At 39.1% G+C, this 19,272-nt stretch overlaps 1 pseudogene; it reads right to left on the reverse strand.

Annotated features, from left to right (window-relative positions):
* Positions 1-1,455: 1,455 nt before the first annotated feature.
* On the reverse strand, positions 1,456-2,488 carry LOC149179012 (protein EXORDIUM-like 3 pseudogene; annotated as a pseudogene).
* Positions 2,489-19,272: the final 16,784 nt, after the last annotated feature.

The following is a 19,272-nucleotide window of genomic DNA, read 5'->3' on the forward strand; positions in this document are numbered from 1 at the left end:
TTCAATGCTTATTTTTATCTACATGGCTGAGTTGAAACAACCAAAAACATATCCAATGAGAAAGGTGCCTATTACTGACGCTAAGGATGTATCAAAAAATCCCCTCAAAACTAACATAAGAACTCTTGACAAATATGGGATTAAACATGAATTTGGAAGTATGTTAAAATTTAAGCACGTCTCTCCAGCTAAACACTACTATATCAATAATTTGTCTTCTTTTCTTCAATCATATGTTAAAATTTTATGTCCTTATGATTGTCAAGTGCAATGAGCTTACTTCTACTATACACTCTAAAACTGGAGCTCTTACATTTGAAAATGTAAACATGGGCATCTTAGAAGATTTCACATCTTGGGTTTTGCAATAGTCTCATCCAAATTGTATTCATAGCATAGGCCTTAATGTGTATCTAACTTAATGATGTAAATATCATATAGAAAAAAGGATCTTTATAAATAATGAAGTTAGGGCCTGAAATTTATAATTTTTTGTCCAAGACATGTTATATGGTATATTGTTGCTTATTTCTTCTCTTTTATATCTAAAGTACAAATTTCTTGTGTTCTTTGTTGGTCCTCCTTTCTACATTCCAAGTATTAATATATATTACTCTCATGTAAGCATCTTATTTTTGAAATAGATTTCAATCACTCAATCCAAGGTTTGAGATGTGAAGGCCACTACACACCATACAGTGGAATTTGAAATCTTTGTCAAGCTTAGCATGGATTCGAGAATAGCATAGCATTAGTTTCAACTTTCATGTTCCATTAACATCACAGAATTAAATGTTTGGGTTGTATGGAGATCTTAAGGATTCAATCCATTTAGCCATTTAGATCTTATATGTCAAACAACTATCCACTATATCTACTAAAAATTTATGCAGATGTTAAGGGGCTTAAAACACAATTCAAAACAACAAATGCCATTTCTAAATTTTACAAGATGTGTCCAAGTGAACCTTGGCCAGTAAAAAATACACAGCAATGACATCATTCTAGAAACCTAGTCACCATAAATGGAAATTCTAGTAAACTTTGATGTGCATATAGAATTACTCCTCTACTTAATCAAAATAGATCTTAAAAATTCAACAGACATGAATGCTCTCTGCTTGAGATTTCTCTGAATAGTCTAAATAGATAAAGTTATAAAGACGCACACAAGCACACATAGTGGGATGACCGTTAAAAGAAGAACAATCACTGCATATTGTCAAGAAATAAAAATGGGATTAGAACCTCCAGTGTTCCAAAACACTTTGTTGCATTATTGGGTACAGTAATCCTAAGGCATATTGAAGTATATACCAATAAAGAAGCCATTAATAATCTGTCTAAATCCAACCCACAAATAGAATTTGTGATAGTAAGCCTTGAGAACAACCCCTAAATGTGACCTTAACACTAGCAACCCCATTTTCCACTAACAAGAGCACTAGAGCACCTTCAACTATCCAATGCATTTGATCCTGAGCAGGCATTCAAAATAAGACTCCATATCCATTGCACTAAATACTTCCTCCTAATTCCATTTACATTGTAATTAGCCCCAAATTTGCCTGTGAAGACTTGTCCAGTGTAAGATCCACCGCCTTCAGTCCCATAAAGACCTTCACAGAGATCTGCAATCTCAGTAGGAGAAGTAGGATCCTCACCAGCATACTAGGCATTGATCAGGGGATTCGACGAAAGCTCAGCCAATTCATGGGAAATCACACTTATCATCCCATCGATACCAACATCCCCATTAGGTGCCTTGAATGCCTTCATTCCAGTCATGTAACTTGGCACTACAAAAGGATAAGCACAAACTTCCGGGCACTGTTTTCCAAAATGCCCAACCCATGCATAAGGAAGTGTGTATCCTACAATGGATGGGAATGTAAAATAATGAAATCCACAGACTGCTCTGCAGAAGTCCTAGACAGCAACATCACTAGAAGTGAGGAGGAGGTAAAGACCATTCTTGGGATCAATGGGAAGGGGACTACTCTTGGTGGTTATGGCATTTTTATCACTTCCTGAATAGTAAGCCTACTCAGTACCTTACCATGGGAGTAGTAATCATCGTGTTGACTAGTAATCACTATGTTTCTACTAATATTGGCACCAGTCTGATCAGTATATAGTTGCATTGTTTTCCACCAGTGACCCACAGAAGGGCTCTTTGTATTATTAGAGATAGATAGCAAAAACTCATTGATAACCCTCTTCTCCTTCTTACTCCACCTTCCATACCAAATTGTATGGACATTCATAGCAGAAGTCAACACAGGCCCCATGTCGTACTTCATATTCACATATGGCGAGGACCTTCATTCTTCTTCGAAGTCCCAAACTGCAAATCTTCCTTATTGGGTTGTTGTCCCAGTCCCACAGAAATAGTATTCTGATTGAAATATTGAGGCCATGACCTCCATGCTTCAACTAAGGATAATACAATGAACAAAAACAAACCCACACATGAAAACACACCCATTTTCTCTCTGGAACAACACACAGAGAAACAATGCAATGGATATAATGCAATGATATTGAATGGTTTCTTCTCCATGACATGCATGCACGGGAAATACATGTACCTTGCTCTTTATCTATATAAAACAACATCCAAGTTCCTCCTTTGACTTGTTTCTTTTATTTCTTTATTCATATTAATTATGTTCCGAACAATTACCAGTTGTGGATGGGATGTTTGTTATTTCATAGACAGCTAGCACATATAGATGAAAACACTTGGAAGCAATTGCTTAACTTCATATTGATAGTGACAGATTTCTTATGGGAGCATGTGTGTTGCTACCTTACAAACTTTGACTGTGCATTTGGAGATTCAAAACTAGACCACTTACTCTAAAACATGACTAGAAAATCCTCTAGAAAGGCTCTCTCAACATAACACTCTTTGTTGTACTAGGAAAATATCTCAAAACTTTGCAAACAATTTGCGTAGTTCCCCATACTCGAGATGGAAATTTCTTGAAAACTTTCCAATAGTAGTGACAGTCATGCTAAAATCACATCTCAAAATAATTCCAACTACGTTTTTCTGGGCACAGGGATATTGTGTGGAGACTAGAAAGTCCAAGTGTTTGTCACAATAGACAGAAGATTAGCCTTAGTGAGTACTAGAAGTTCATGCTTCTCATGTCACAACATGTCTCCCAATTGTTAAATACAATAGCCCTGATGAACAGCATATTACTAGTGTCCAATCTATGGACATAAACAGAAATTTGAATCACCTCTATATATTCTCTGCACTTTTGTTCCATATTGACAAATGAATATTTCTGAAATTGATTATTCATAGTGTTAATGCCTAGAAGAGTTTGTGTTGATGAAAAAACACACCAGAATGTTCTCTGAACCACATATCCATCTAAAATCCATATGTATCATGTTGTAGATCATATCTTTTGTTCAAAATCACGAGTTACTATCACGACATATCAGAGATAATGGGCCTATTTAAATCCAATGTCACAGTAATCTTTTAAAACATAATTAAGTCTAAATCTCAAACTACTTATAATAATTGTGCTACCAATTTCACCCTATAGTTAGAAACAAAGCACAAGAGGAATTAGAGGTTAACTATGACCTATTACCTGACAGCTAGAAACATAGCACAAAAATAATTAGAGGTTAACTCTAATCTATTACCTAGCAGCTAGAAACAAAGCACAAGAGGACTTAGAGTTAAGGTTAACTCTGACCTATTGAAGGAATCAGAATGGCCCACTGAAAGTGAGGATTGAAGACCTAGAATTGATCAAGCTACATGTAAATCTAAAGCAAGATTTGAAGAGCCATGAGAGAGGATTTATTAAAATCCTACAACAAATTATTTCCAGTAGTCATTACAGGTAACATATTTCTTGCAAGGATGGAAATTTGTCATAGAAGTAGAGAGTTCAAGATAGTTGTCAAGGGTTGAAAAAATCCCTCATTTGGCATCATGTACTCTGGGTTTAAAAGTAGAGAGTTCGAGATATTTGTCAAGGGTTGAAAAATATTGATATTTGTCTTTCATAAATTTACTATTGTAATTATTTTAAAAAACATCTTGTTGTTAGATTGACAGTTAGCACAATTTGTTGCACAAGGAATCCTTTTGTTCTGCTTTGCATATAGTTGAGCCCTCTTCATATTGTTCTTTTATAACTTCACTTCTTTTGGAGGAAAAATTTGTTGCTACTTTGCAAATGATTCATGGTATTTTACAAATGTTACAATTAGAGGCATTACTTGGTCAAGCTGGTTCCTTCCTGGTGCAACTAGAGATAACTCCTTTACTCATTCTTGATACTTTGTTGTTATTTCACATTCTCACCTCAGATTTTAGTGATTCAAAAACACTTTCATTTTCAATGATAGTTGCTACAACCAGCATTACGTACCATACCCCTTTATTTCTTTCTTATGCTATATTGCAACAAAAATTGATTCTCTTCACTTATTTTTTTAAATCTTTCCTTAATGAAATTTGCATTTCATTTATCCATACCATTTTTTTCCCTACATTCATATGCATATTGTTCAAACCTTCTACAATAATGACATTGGACATTGCATTTGTCATACCTCTAAGAAAAGCTCCCAAGTGACTTGCCATTATGTCTTCCTCTTGCATGTGATTCTAAAAGGCTAATATGTCCTCCTTCATCGCTCTACTATTTAAAAATGTCCTCACATCTTGTTGTTAGCTTCACAGTTAGCACACATTTTTGGACAAGGAATCCTTTTTCCCCTTTTGCATACAGCTGAACCCTTTTCATATTGTTCTTTTATAACTTCACTTCTTTTGGAGGAACAATTTTCTCCTACTTTGCAAATGATTCATGGTATTTTACAAATGTTGCAATCAGAGGCATTACTTGGCCAAACTGGTTTAGTCATTTTCCTTTTCATATTTAAATACCACTTACCTAACACAAATTTGTTTTGACCTGGGAGGATATCTTTTGTTGTTCCCTGTCGAGAGCTACAAGTCTTTGGCTTTTCCTCTTTCTTGCATTTCTTTTTTATATGTTGACATTGTACACTTTTCCTATCCTTAGGAAATTAGTTTAACATTTATTTTCCCTTATTGTGGAAGTTTTTCCTTTATGGTTGTTATCTCTTATTATGTTACACTATGTATGGTTGCTATCTAACTGGTGTTACATGTTGTCTGGAAATACATCTTATTCCCTTCTTTGTACCCTCTATTTTCCTTCTCACTTTTTTTTCCCAGAATGTCGCATGCTCTTTTATTTTTACTATAGTCAAAAATTTTCTCTCACATAAAACAACCTAGCCTATTTTTTTTTACTACTTTTATTTCCCTGCATCCATAGATCCATTTCATCTAAAAATTTGCAAGGTCGGTTGAATAGGGTGCAAAATTTTAATTTCCAACAGTCTAGAAAGACACTTTACTTTACACACAAAAACCATAATCAAAAACAATTTTTCCTACTTTGCCTTGCTACTTCCAAACCTCTTTGTTTGAACAAGCCCTCAATGTTTGCTAGGTATCTCATTCAAATTGCCTACCCCTTCCTCTCTCCCTTCCAAAACTTTCCTTCACTCAACAAATAACAATATCATGGTGGGTGTTGTTTTCTTCTTGCTTTGCTTTCTTACCCGTGAAACATTTAACTTTGCCACATGAAAATTGCACAAATCATAAGGACAGTAGTCTAGCTATCTATTCGTTTCTTGTAGCACACTTGTTCTTGCTTGTTCTTCCTTCCCCCTCATGTTTTTTTATCTTCCACACTTTTCCCTTCCATTTCTATTCTTGATTCGTCTCATTTTAGATAAACTCTTTAACCTTTTCCTTTCTTTTTACTACACCAATTTTTCTTCACTTATAATTGATATTCTCTTGCAGCGCCTTTTTCTCAATAACAAAGTCGTATCACCATGGAACCAACCTTGAATACCAATTCACTTCCATTGTTGTTCGCTGGCTCTATCGAGATGCAACCAATCCTCCAAGTCGTTGTTGTCGAATACATATGCCCTGCTAGGATGTCAACCCCTCACTACCATGTCTCCCTTTCTGATGGTGTTCACAGCCATGTGGTCTTGCTTCCTTCTTCACATGATTCACTTTCAAAATCTGGAGACTTGAAAATAGGATTATCGTGCTCTTACGAAAATTCCCATGCACATATGCACATCATACTATGCATGTTGCACACTGGGAATCCTTCCTAATCCTCCCTAGCTTTCCTCTCATTTTATGCCCGCTTTAGAATCTATTTGCTTTTATCGTGTTTTACTTCCCCTCTACACTCACATATTCTCTTTCTTGCAGGTCACTTTCTGTCCTCGAACTTGAAATACTTCACCATGTGGCAACTTTAATCAGCGAGCCAACCCCTCATATTCTCTCCGCTAAACAAATTCTCCATGCGCCCTCGTCCTCATTGACTATATCTTCCCTTTCATCAACCCCCCCCCCATTGAAATCGAATCTACCAACTTCACAAATTTGCTCGCTTCATCTGCAACAACTCTCCCTTTTAAGGCACTTACCCCAAATCGTAAATTTTGGTCCATCCAAGGTAGAGTTCTCGCAAAAACACCCCTTTGTGCATACACCAATGCACACGGCTCTGGGAAATCCTTTGGGTTTGACCTCGTTGATCGGGACGGTGATGAAATCCATGTATCCATGTTCAATGACTTGGCAGACTCACTCCATTCTCTCATCCAGCTTGGCCAAATCTACACAGTTTCGAATGGCCCCATAAAGGTCCCGAACTCTACATACAACCATCTTAAATGCCCTTTTGAAATCCTCCTCTTCTCCACATCAAATGTATCTCACATTTTAGATGGAGATCAAACAATACCTTCCTATACCTTCCATTTTGTGGCAATAAGTTCACTCAAACTTGTGCCTCTTGACTCATTTGTTGATGTTATCGGTGTCGTTAGCTCAACCTCTCCTGCCTCGATCATTCATAGGTGTGATGGTTCTGAAACTCCTAGACAAACTATTTCCCTCAGCGACAAGTTTGGTAGCAGCATCTATGTCACCTTGTGGGGAGAACACTGCCACACCGAAGGACGAACGCTCTCTGAACTCCGCATGGAACGTACTATCCCAGTCCTTGCAATCATAGGGGGTCGACTTGTCGAGTTCAATGGGCGAACTATCGAAACTATCTTGACGAATTTCCTTCTTATAGATCCAGATATCTATGAAACACACCAACTCAAGCAATGGTTTCAAGAAGAAAGCATCAAATCTTCCTCATCATCATCCATCCGGAAATACACTGGCACAACCAGTAATCCCATGCAAACAAAAACAATTTCTGCCATTCTTGTAATGCCCCACATCGTGATGTCTTCATGGGTTTCCCTCTGTGTTATTGTTCCAACAATTGAATTGGATGACTTCTACTTCATCGCATTCCCCCTTACCATTGATGGGCTGCAATGCATGAAAAAAGTTGTTCAGCAACCCAGAAAGACATGGCATTGTTCAAAATGTGAAGGCTCCTTCCTCAAATGTGACTATCGCTATGTGCTCCAACTTGAATTGCACGACCACACTAGGCAACTCAAAAATGTGGTTTCTTTTGACGATGCCACCCATGGCCTTTTGGGCATATCTGTAAAGGACCCTTTCCTCCTTTCAAGCGATCCAGGAGTTGTTTGAGCCATATCCAATGGGTTCACGTCACGTCGATTCCTCTTCATGCTAGTTGTCAAAACAGACACTTTCAACGGCATTGAACACCTCCACCCAACCCTCATTCACTTTTAAGAACTCCCTTATGCCTCCGCATCTTCTCTCCTCCTACAAGACATTCAACCCACTCCTCCCCCTCGAAAAACAATTCCCCGCCACCTATAAACATACCTTTCTCCCCCTTCCCTCACTATTCCCCATCTCTTGCTCTATACACCCTTGCCCTTTAACACTTTTCTTCCCATACTCTCCCTCCACACTTCTCCATCAATGCCCATCCTTCACCTTGTAAACAATTTCCCTATTATGCCCCTTCCTTTCCCGATTGCCAACTCCTTTCCCAACCTTCACTCTCACTAATCCCCACTTGCCCTTTTGCACCTTGTTGAACCCTCTTGTCTGCAATTCGAACTTTACTTTTTCTAGAACTCATCTTCAACAATTCTTCAACCTTTTGTACTACTTTCTTATTACTATATGCACCCTCTCTCAAGTGTATTGGTTCTCATGAACAAATGGGCAACCACTTCTTTTTTTTTTTCTCGCATTCATACATGCCCATTTTCTCACTTGTAATGTCTCTTCTAGATACATGGTTGTTCGCTCACTTGCTTTCCATGATCCTTGTTCATCATGTAAGATTCTTTGCAGCACACACACATTATTCACATGCACATATGAATATGATATGCTATATATGAAAAACAATACACACCTAATGCTTCTAATTATGGTCACATGCACAAATGGGCTTCCTTTAGTCTAGGCCAAATATACATCATGTGGTTGTGTTTACAATTACTAATAATCATTTGAACATCCTAGGATGGATTACTTTACTTTGAACAAGTCTAACAACCAAACAAAACAAATATCATTCACACCCGTCTTCATACTGCACCTTCAATTCGCATTTGACGCGTTACATAATGCATACACTTTCCCTAAAAGCAACACTCACACCATATATATGCTACTATACTTTGTAATGCAAAAAAAAAAAAAAAAAACTTGTCATGCATGCTTTACTTGCCTTTGCTCCTACATCACTTACACCTCTGATGTTGAGATAAATTTTCTTGTTTGAAACAACTATGCAACCCCGCCCAATGAATAATGCACAGAAGGAACAACGACGACAACACTACGCACTTAACAAGGATAGAATAAATGCATGTTGGCATCTTCTCTACAACAATCGTCGATCCAACCTTCCCTCTCAAACCAACCCAAACCAAACGCCTCTTCCTTCCTAGGTTCATCTCCATCCCCTAGCATCCACCCTAAGTCTTCCACTTTCCCTTCCATGTCCACTCACTTCCCAATCAATTCCAACTAATTCCATTTCCTCACCTCCACTTTCCATGTGTAGTCATCCCCAATGAGGCTTCCTCTTCAATTCCAACTAATGCCCTTTTGTCACCTCCCACGTTCCATGTGCAGCAATCCCCCCATGTGGCTTCCCCTTCAACTACTCAGCAATTACCCAACAACCATCTCCATCATGCACATCGTCACTTTCGTGAAATAATTGATGCACTTAGCCCCATACAATTTTGCTCCACTTGTTGTGAAGGTTACCCATCAATGAAAACAAAAAAATTAAATGCCAACGTTATTTGTTCCCGTTGTTCCTTTGAGCGAACTATCCATCACTTCTCCTCCTCAAACAACATAGACCCAAGCAACCAACCCCATGTCCTCGCTTGCCTAACTCAAGTTGAAGAGATGCTCATTGCCCGTGTCAACCATGTTCTTCAAGTAACACATGCACATGGAGGGAAATCCAAATATTCTGGCCATACTATTAGCTTCCCTCAAGATATAACTAACATTGTCACCTCCCTTCCTCGCATGCTCTTAGAAATAGACATCCTTGTTGTAAATAAAACCAACAATGACCACATATCCTATGAATTATTTATCAGCAGATCACGTGTTCTCTCAGATTTGCAGTTCAAGATAGAAAATGACCCATACTACAAATATGTACAACTTAACCCTCTTGCACTTTCCTCATTGCCTGATTCCCCTTCATAAGTTTCTAGTATGTTACACCGTCTCTCCCCCAAATCCCTTAGACCCCAAGAAGCCCTCTTTAAAAAGCTTGACCATGAACTTCTCCACCCAAACATGTCTGACCTTCAACCATCCTCCTTTGTTGCAATTCTACCAAATTCTCATACAGAAATTGATGAGATACTTGCCTACATATAATCCTCCAATTCCATGCCCACCCATTCACTTCAATGGCCCATCATTGACCTTTCTCCAATCAACGAATACAACACAGACGACCTCTTCTCCATGGCCTTCCCCACCCTCTTCCCCACCAGAGCTTCCATGATTAACCAACCAATAATTGCAAAAGTTGATATGCAAGAAAATGCTTTGCATCTAATGCGCTTCCATGACAATCGCTTTGGCCAACATCCTAGGTTTCACTATTACCTATACAACCTTATCATGCAACATTGAAGCCAAGCCACTGCTTCTATCTTCATTAAAAGGGACCTTGAAAATACCTTACCAACAACCATAGCAGACCTTCGCCTCCACCTGTAGTAGCTTCCGGACCAGATTATGCGCTTCAGCTCATCCCTTCACGGGATCCATTCTTTTTGGACTAGGGCTAGAGGGGAGCTAAGCGACATGATCATTCAATACGGTAACCCTACCTTCTTCTTCACACTAAGTGCAACTGATACAAAATAGCATGACTTGCATATGGCCATGCCTTCCAATCCTCCATCTAATGCACAAGATTAGTCTCGATGGAGAATCCAAAACATTTTTGCAAACCCACATTCATGCATCCCTCTTACTTGTTTTCCATCTTTGTTACTAAGGTATGAATGGCAGCATAGAGGCTCTGCACATGTACATGGTTTTCTATGGTTCAAAGATGCATGTAATATGGATGCCCTCGATTGCGCTAATGTTGCAGACATTCATGTAGCCAAAACATTTTTTGATACCTACATCACTGATGCGAACCCTCAGCCTCTCCAGAACAGGAGTCCTCGATTGCATCGCTCATTTATACGCGGTCCCTGCCTCCTTGCAACAAATGAAATATTTGCATCAAATGAACTCCAAGACTACGAGGAACTTGTGAGCTACATCCAAAGGCACACAAATTGTCATTCCTCTACATGTCTTTGCTAAACAAATAACTCTATTGCTTTCCGTTGTTGGCTTGAGGGGGCCTGACCCAGGTTCGGAGTTAATTAGCCAAACAAATCCTACACTACTGGCCCTTTTAGCATTAGCCCACGGAGCGTGAACTGAAGTCTCACCTGACGCAGTATGGGGGGATGTTGGAACCAAGTTTGCGGCACCCTTGAGATGTCTGAGGTGTCGATTTAGTCCAATTGTGCCTACCTTCACGCAGGTCACTTCGTGCACTGTGCTGACCTGTGAGACCTTCGTGATCTGTTATAATCGCCTTCGCACAACCCTAACTAGGGGCTGAGGTGCTTTCGCACTACTATGGCAGCGATCTGCACTATTTCCCCAAACTATACCATAGATCTTACTTATCTTCTTAAAGATCTTAGTTAACTTCACGTAAACAGATACTTTATCTCACATTCACTTAATTATCACAGTCACATATGTTCGCGCATCATATAAACAGTAGAAATGCAATTCATACCCAATACATTCAATGCAGAAAATAGGAAATAAATACACAAGAATGATATAAAACTTCTCTTTATTAATGCTTCCAACTGTTACAGACTCAACTCGCCCTGCGCACTCAGTTGCAGGGGTCCATGCACTCAACTACGGACTACTAGGCCTCTGCGCACTCAGCTGTAGAGCCTTCTCCTACTCTACGACCCAAAACTAGACTTTACACTTTAGATACTCTACTATGCTTTTATTCCATGATCATCAATTGATGTCTTAACTACTTAGAGCCTCGCTCTATTTATACAATCCCATGGTTCGCGGACCATGGGTAGATCTTTATAGCCGACATTACATTACAAAATTAAGGGTGGACAACCCTATGACTCATTTACAAGCTACGCACTCTACGCCCACAAAATGCGGAGCCTTTACATCAGAGTTACAACTTTTGACCAAAATCTGGGCTTTTAGCCCCAAAACTTCCCTTTGGGGGATCCCGTGCCCAACAGCCGCTATGGAGCCCCTTGGGATTTGTGTGAAAATTCTGCTCTCCAAATCGATGCTACCGGGCAGAAAACGTACACTCCTGCTAGAAATGATGACAAGCTAAATGTGCACAACTCTTATATGCTTGCAATTTGGAGGGCCAACATTGACTTCCAACCGATTTTGTCACGTCGTGCTGTATTGAACTACGTTGCAAAGTATGCAGTGAAAGAAGAGGAAAAATCCGAAAGTTACCACCAATTGCTTGCACGACTTTCACAAAGTTCCCCCCTAACGTGCCTACCTTGTATGTCATCTGCAAACTCATGATCGAACTTGTTGCTGATAGGGAAATTGGTGCACAAGAAACATGTCATATGCTCCAAAAAGTTCCGCTACCAATGTTGACATTCTTTCGTCTCCCTCAATGTTAAAAAAAATAGTTTTTTGATGTGTTTCAAACAACTTGGATGCCCATCTTCCATAAACATTGTTCATCACCTCATACATGCAAAGACCTCATTCGCTAGAGTCATTTCCACTTATTGAAGTCGCATGGGACTGGTCATTCTCCTCCCGCCGGAAAACATTGCCCTAGAACCGCATTTTCCCTCCCATGGTTGTGTGTGTCATTCCTCGGTACGTTGCAGTCCCAGATAAATATTAAACATCCTATGTAGACATTTGTTGGAGTGAACTACTCTTGTACTACCCTTTTCATATATTTCCTAACAACATTGGTGAAATCGACGAGGAAATTGTTTCTCATTGAGAGAAAATTGCCAACACATATCAATCATGGCATGTTCACCAAGCTCCTTTAAAACCATCCATGTTCATAACTGATGATCCCTCCCCTGATGCAATGCACCCCCCCCCCAACCATAGACATGGAAGAATGGAAATTCCTCTCTCAATTCCACCAAGGTAACAACATCCTCCTTGATGATACTGGCATGCTTAGCCATCGTGACAGATGCAAACCATAATTTGGATCACTCTCTCATCCCTTCGCACTTGCAAGAAACAAAAATTTCCTTGATAGCATTCAACTGATCTTCCACAACACTCCACCAGATTCCCTCTCCAAATCCAGATTCCCTTTCCTCCTTGTCCCCAAGCCATCTCATGGCATTCAATATCGTTTTTTCCCACTTCTCCGATAGTGGTTCCACCACACCATTAAGGATTCTCATCCAAGGCACTACTGGCACTGGCAAATTTTTCCTAATTGATTGCCTCAAAAGTGCCTTCCTATCCAACTTTGTCAATGGGGAAAACCCAATGCTCTTACTTTCTCCGACCAGTGTTGCGGCATTCCACATCAATGCTCTAACCATACACTCTACCCTCTACATCCTTGTCTCCTCTATACACCCTCCAAAAGGTCAATCCCTCCTAAGCCATCAAGTACAACTCCATCATTTCAAATACATTCTCATTGATGAAATGAGCTTCATTGGTCCTAAAATGCTTGCTCAAATTGATAAACATTTACAAGAGGCCTTCCCACCCAATAGAAACACTCCATTTGGTGGCTGATGTATAATCCTTGTCGGGGACCTCACCCAATTACCACCTATTAAAGATACACCAATGTATGTAGGCATGTCCCATGGCAATGCTCTTTGGCGGAGATTCAATACTATTGACACACTTTCCAAAAAATTTTGCCAACAAGGTACAGATCCTACGCAGGTTTTATTCCATCAAATCCTTTCCAACCTTCACAACGTAACCCTCACATTGGATGATTGGAACCTTCTAATGACATGATAAAAATCCAATCTTCCAGAAGACGAGCTGGTAACATTCACCAATTCTATGCACCTCTATGCAACTAATGAATTTGTTGCGCTACACAATACAACCATGCTTAAGAAATTGAACCTGCCTATTGCATGTTGTTGTGTTGAACAAAGAAAAAAAATTCCCTCCTCCAACTAGGAAGATGAACAGCTTGTTGCACAAGTGCTTATTTGCATTGGTCAACATGTCATTCTAACAAGCAACTTGTGGGTTGAAGCAGGCCTCGTTAATGGTTCTCTTTGGAAAGTTGTCGCTATTCATTACACAACTAGTTCTCGCCCTCCATAACTCCCCTCATTTATTGTGGTCGATTTCATGCACTACAAAGGTCCAACATGGGATAGCTCAAATCCAAAATGTGTACCCATCTCCCTCGTAACAAGGGGTTCTTGAAGAAAACTACCCCTTCACGTGGCATGGGCCCTAACAATCCATGAATCACAAGGCATGACACTACAAAAGGCAACAATTGACATTGGCAACATTGATCGTCAGGGCCTTACATTCACAACCATCTTTAGAGTTAGCTCATTGAATGATATTTGTATCTCTCCAGCTTTCTCCTTCACACGCATGCAAGAAAATCTGTACGTCCTTCGTAGGAAAAAACAAGAAGCATACCTTGCCTCCAAATCTGTGAATCGACCTACTTGAAGACCTTCTCTTCTTGGTTATTTTCCTTCCTTTGCATTCCACTTTCAAATGTTTCATCTATTCTCTCATGTTAACACCTTCAAATCTGTAAGTTTTTTTAATATACTCTATTTCTACTATACTTTTAATTTCGAAAGGTTAGTCATATTTTTTTCTTCTATGCTTTCCCCTTTAATTAATGAATTTATACACGTTCACTTACACGCTTTCCCATTGTTTACATGAACAGATGGATCCACATTATCTTTTTCATTTCTACGCATTTTTCCATCAGATACATGAACAAGAGGCTTCCCTTTTGGATATACAGACCCGATTCCTATGTTCTCATATTATGCCACTATATCGAATGCGCCCAACTCTCCAACAACTTAAAAAGATTAAAGATTTCATGCATTTCCTCATCCATGTACATGAAAGGGATGAAAACAGGCAACTTCGCATATATTACCTCGATCGCGTCCCAAATCTAAATGTCAAATGGTGTTGTAGATGTCACACATCACCTTGTATTTACGACTAGGCATTCGCCCTACAGGAAAAAATAGTCAAAATCAACATGCACTTTGGTTGAAGGACTTCAATATTTTTTCATCACTTTGCTACATACTTCCACTTTTATAGCAAACAATACATGTTTTTTCGTCAAATTTTATTCACTCTACAGTAACTCTTATAGAATAGTACCATACTTGCATGGCATTCATACTACCTGCTTTCCCTGTTTCCTTGTCTATTTGCCAACAAAATTTCCATTCTTAAATAGAATATGTTTGTCTTCTTTTTCATGTCATGGACAACCAACAATTATAGTCTCGAACTTTATATGGAAAAGATAACCAACAATTAAATTCTTCAAATTAATATGGAACAACCCATACTGCCCAATAGTTTTTTTTCCACCCATCAATCTGAATGCATTTCAAATGAACCTCTTCTACTATACATTTCAATTTAAATGGTCATTAAGAGGTTTCTATGTTGTGAAAATAAGCATGTATACTTACATTTGCAACCTTTCACAACATCATGGTTGTGTTTTTTACGTATCACAACGAGTTTTAGCTTTTGTAATATACCCATGAAATGACTATGCAAACCAAAATTCCCCATGTTTTGCTTATAATGACAACCTTCCCCTTGTTTCTTTCTATTTCATTATTAATGCAACATGCAGCGATGTTTATTCCTAAAAAGTTTTATAATCTTTACCTCTTCAGTGTTATTCATGCAAGATGGAAGCATGTTCAACCCTCCTACGAATGTATGACGGTGTATTTCATTGAAGACTGTAGCCTTTCAAACACTTGAATTCGCTCATGCCAATTAATTCTTTCCAAAATTTCATCTTATACATGCTCTAACAGATGCTACAAAAAACCATTTGAATATGTTCTCAATTTGAAACCAAAAAAATAACACACTAAATTTAAATATGGTTTCTTTCCCACTTGTTAAGCTGACTCGCGTGATTATGCAAGCTTGGAATTGCACCATTTTGATTTTGTTTAGTATTGTTTCAATAGCTTTTGTCTTGTTCCTATTCGTGTGACCACAATAAAAAAAATATCAACTTGCAACATTATATATGGAAACCTCGACATTAATGTTGGATTACAAATTATGTACCTTCACAATGTTGACAAGACATGGATTAGCAATGCTGAAAAGGTTATGGTCCACTCAATGGAACACTTATAAAAAAATGCAATCGCTTAAATGTCGTTCATTGTTAACCCTCAACTTCATACAAGCAATGCCTATATATTTATACAACACTCCATCCAATACAACAATATTGTTACCAAACATGCTTGCCCCAATTGAGAAGGTAGCAATATATGGGAATCCAATAAAAGGTTTTTCATTCTTTGTAACGAGCCTCAGTTGAGTAAATAGGTCATGTATTTATCCCCATAATTTTTTTTTTTCTGTTAGCTCTGCCACATATATTGATATTCTGAGAATCAAATGCAAGCTTAGCCGTATTGTCCATGTTCAAAAGAAGACTCGTACCAGTCATCTTTCTCCTTCTCCTTCACTCCACTTACACCCCCATCACCTACTACCTCCGTTTTTCCTCTAAAACCCGTGTTCCCTCAGGCCCCCGAGCGTGGAGCCTAAACCATCATGTAACCATGTCCACATGACCCCGCGCTCCCGTGACCCCTCCCCGCCTTTAAATCGTATTCGTTAACTCTCCCCACCGATCCAACGGCTCCGGTCAAGTCAAATAAAGCAACCTTCACAATCAAATGCCCATCGTTCGATCGCATCCGCCGCGATCGGATGGCATCCGCTTCCCCCGCAACCACAACGTAGCAGCGCGTTAACGCGCGATGGAGGGCGGTTTTTGTCCTTTCCCCGCTGCCACGCGTCGCCCTCTGGATGGTATCGCGTGCCATTGTAAATTTACCACCGTAGGCCCCGAAGCGATGCGACCAATACCGCCTGCCGCTGAAACCACCGTTCCCGCCTAATAAACTCCGCGTACCTCCGACACCCGATGACCGTTGGATTCGTCCACCCGAGATCCAATGGCCTACGTCCACTCCGCTTCCATATCTCCCGGTACTCCTTGCCAAGCAAACCCCGCCGTCAATCCACCCAATCTAACGGTCGATATTACTCCGCCATCCGACCGTCCCACCCGCTTTGCAGTTCACGTCCCTGCCCACTCCGTGCACCCGAAGGACAAAGGTGACCATTTTTCAGTGCCATGCACATTTCCTCCTCAACAACCGCATTCAACAAGCAATATGGCCAAGGAAGAAAAGGACCGAGCATGAGTAAGTAGTTGCATTTAATAGTTATGGGACTTAGTGAATAAGGACGCTACAGCCTCTTGAGAGGACAACAAAGCACCCGAGAAGATCAAATTTATCCACTACAACAAGTAATCGCACCAGAGACTCCATTAGTCATTTAAAGCGGTTGGTGGTCAATTATGACCCCTCCATACTTAGAATGGCTAAGTGCCTTTGTAATGAAACTCTATATATACCCAGAAACAAGATGTAATCAGGGTTGATGGTTGTTGTTTTGATGTAAGGTTCAACTTCTGGAGACTGTAACTACTTTGGTACTTGCAGCGTCTCGTTTTCATTTTCAGCTAATACAAGCTTCTTTTACTGTTAATTGTTCACTTTCCATTTCTATTCTTTTCTAGGTTGTGCCTGATATGCAGTTTTCTTGAACTTTTGATGTTTAGCATTAGAGGCGTTGTCATCCTACCTCTGTGTTTAAATCTTGCATGTATCAGTGAATGTGTTATTCAGGTTTATTTTCACTTAGTGACAGAGAGCTGTCATCATGTCTGTACACTAGGGAATTAGATTTGCAGACCTCTTTACTGGTTGCAGCCGGCCATCACAAGGTCTTGTGCATCTGCTGGTGTGGTCAGTATTCTCCATATTCACCCAATCTCTGAACTGTGAGTAATTGGTGGTCTAAAGCCTTGTAGTCTGGGGGTGTTCATGCATGTCTGGAGTTAAGCATAGTAGAAGTGGTTATCTGGCTTGAACAAGCATCATTCCTTCCATTCATCCATTTCCAACATTAAGTTGAGTTTGTAATGTTCTCGAGCATCTCCGAGCTACAACCTAGGAGAGTTTCTTGGGGTGATAACATTTTCCATACTTGCAAACAAACTATTATGTTCATCTCTATTTCTAGCCTTCATATAAATAACAAATTTCTTATTGCAGATGCTAGGAGTCTTTATTGTCACATATATGGATTCTTTTCGAGTGCAAGTTCATGCCCACAACAATTGTATTGCTGCTGCTATTCTTTGTCAACTATAAACCATAAGGGTTTGAAAATCGATTTCTACTTAGCTAATCAATTTTTCATATATACTTGGGGCGTTTTCGTTAAGTTTGATTCTTCTTGTCCTTGGAGGAATCACTAATCCTGCTAGATTATTCATTAAATTTGTTTGGTTTTCTTTCTGGCACATGTATATATATGGTCATTTTCTCAATCTAATATGACATCTTAAATGCAATACATAGCACATGTGTTATTTCAATCAAACATTCTGAATTGTTTGAATACTAGACACATAATTGGTGTCATATTTATAGTGATTAAATGCATTGTAACCAATTTAGAATTCTCAAATGAAGCCTTAAGGTTGTATAGCATAGTTCTCACTTCATTTTTCTGATCGCATTGGATGTTATTTCTCATGTTTTTTTTCCAATGAACTGGTACAAAGTACTTTTTTTTGTTGGTTGATGTGACATCCAACTGTTACAATGTTGATCTTTGAGGATTCCAACAAATGATGGGTACAAGAATCAGAATCTTCAAGCAATTTTTATAAACTTCCATCATTTTTCCTGTGATTGAAAGACACACTCAGGAATTGTAAAAGCCATTGTAATTCTCCTATTTCGAACAAACACTTAAAACAACATTATAATACTAATGTTACCAATTAAAAAAAACTGCAGCTTGTTAATGTGCTACTTAGAAGGGTCAAAATTAATTGATTACATCTAATAAATTTTCAGAGCTATTACCTCCTTATTATGTTCTATTCATATTGATTGATTTTTGATTCATTTCTTTGTGAACATTAGAATAGGTGTCTCGAGTCGTCCAAAATTTTCAATATCACAGGTGTCTCGAGTCGTCCAAAATTGTTCGATATCACCACTGGGTAACCATCCTTAATCAACGGTTCTTTGCACCTCCCGGTACAAATGCTAGTTACACTAATGTGTCCATTGGTTGAGAAAACACTATTCAACGTAACCAATCCATCTCTCCATTTTCGTCTTCCTCGCGGATCATTTTTTAACACGCAGTGACAGCGATCTTTGGTTATGGTACTTGGATTTTTGCGTCTTATCACGTTAGTGCAGCCGAAGAACCGCGTTAGTGCAGTTAAGGTGGTGTCTCTGCTGGCCAAGATGAACCTGATGATGGATTCTCGAAGAAACTCTTCGGAATCATAAACGTGGCGT

Source organism: Pinus tabuliformis, chromosome 4_1, assembly GCF_031772625.1.
Source record: "Pinus tabuliformis cultivar Carrire ecotype Pingquan chromosome 4_1, CPIR1, whole genome shotgun sequence".
In the NCBI taxonomy this organism is placed as follows: Eukaryota; Viridiplantae; Streptophyta; class Pinopsida; order Pinales; family Pinaceae; genus Pinus; species Pinus tabuliformis.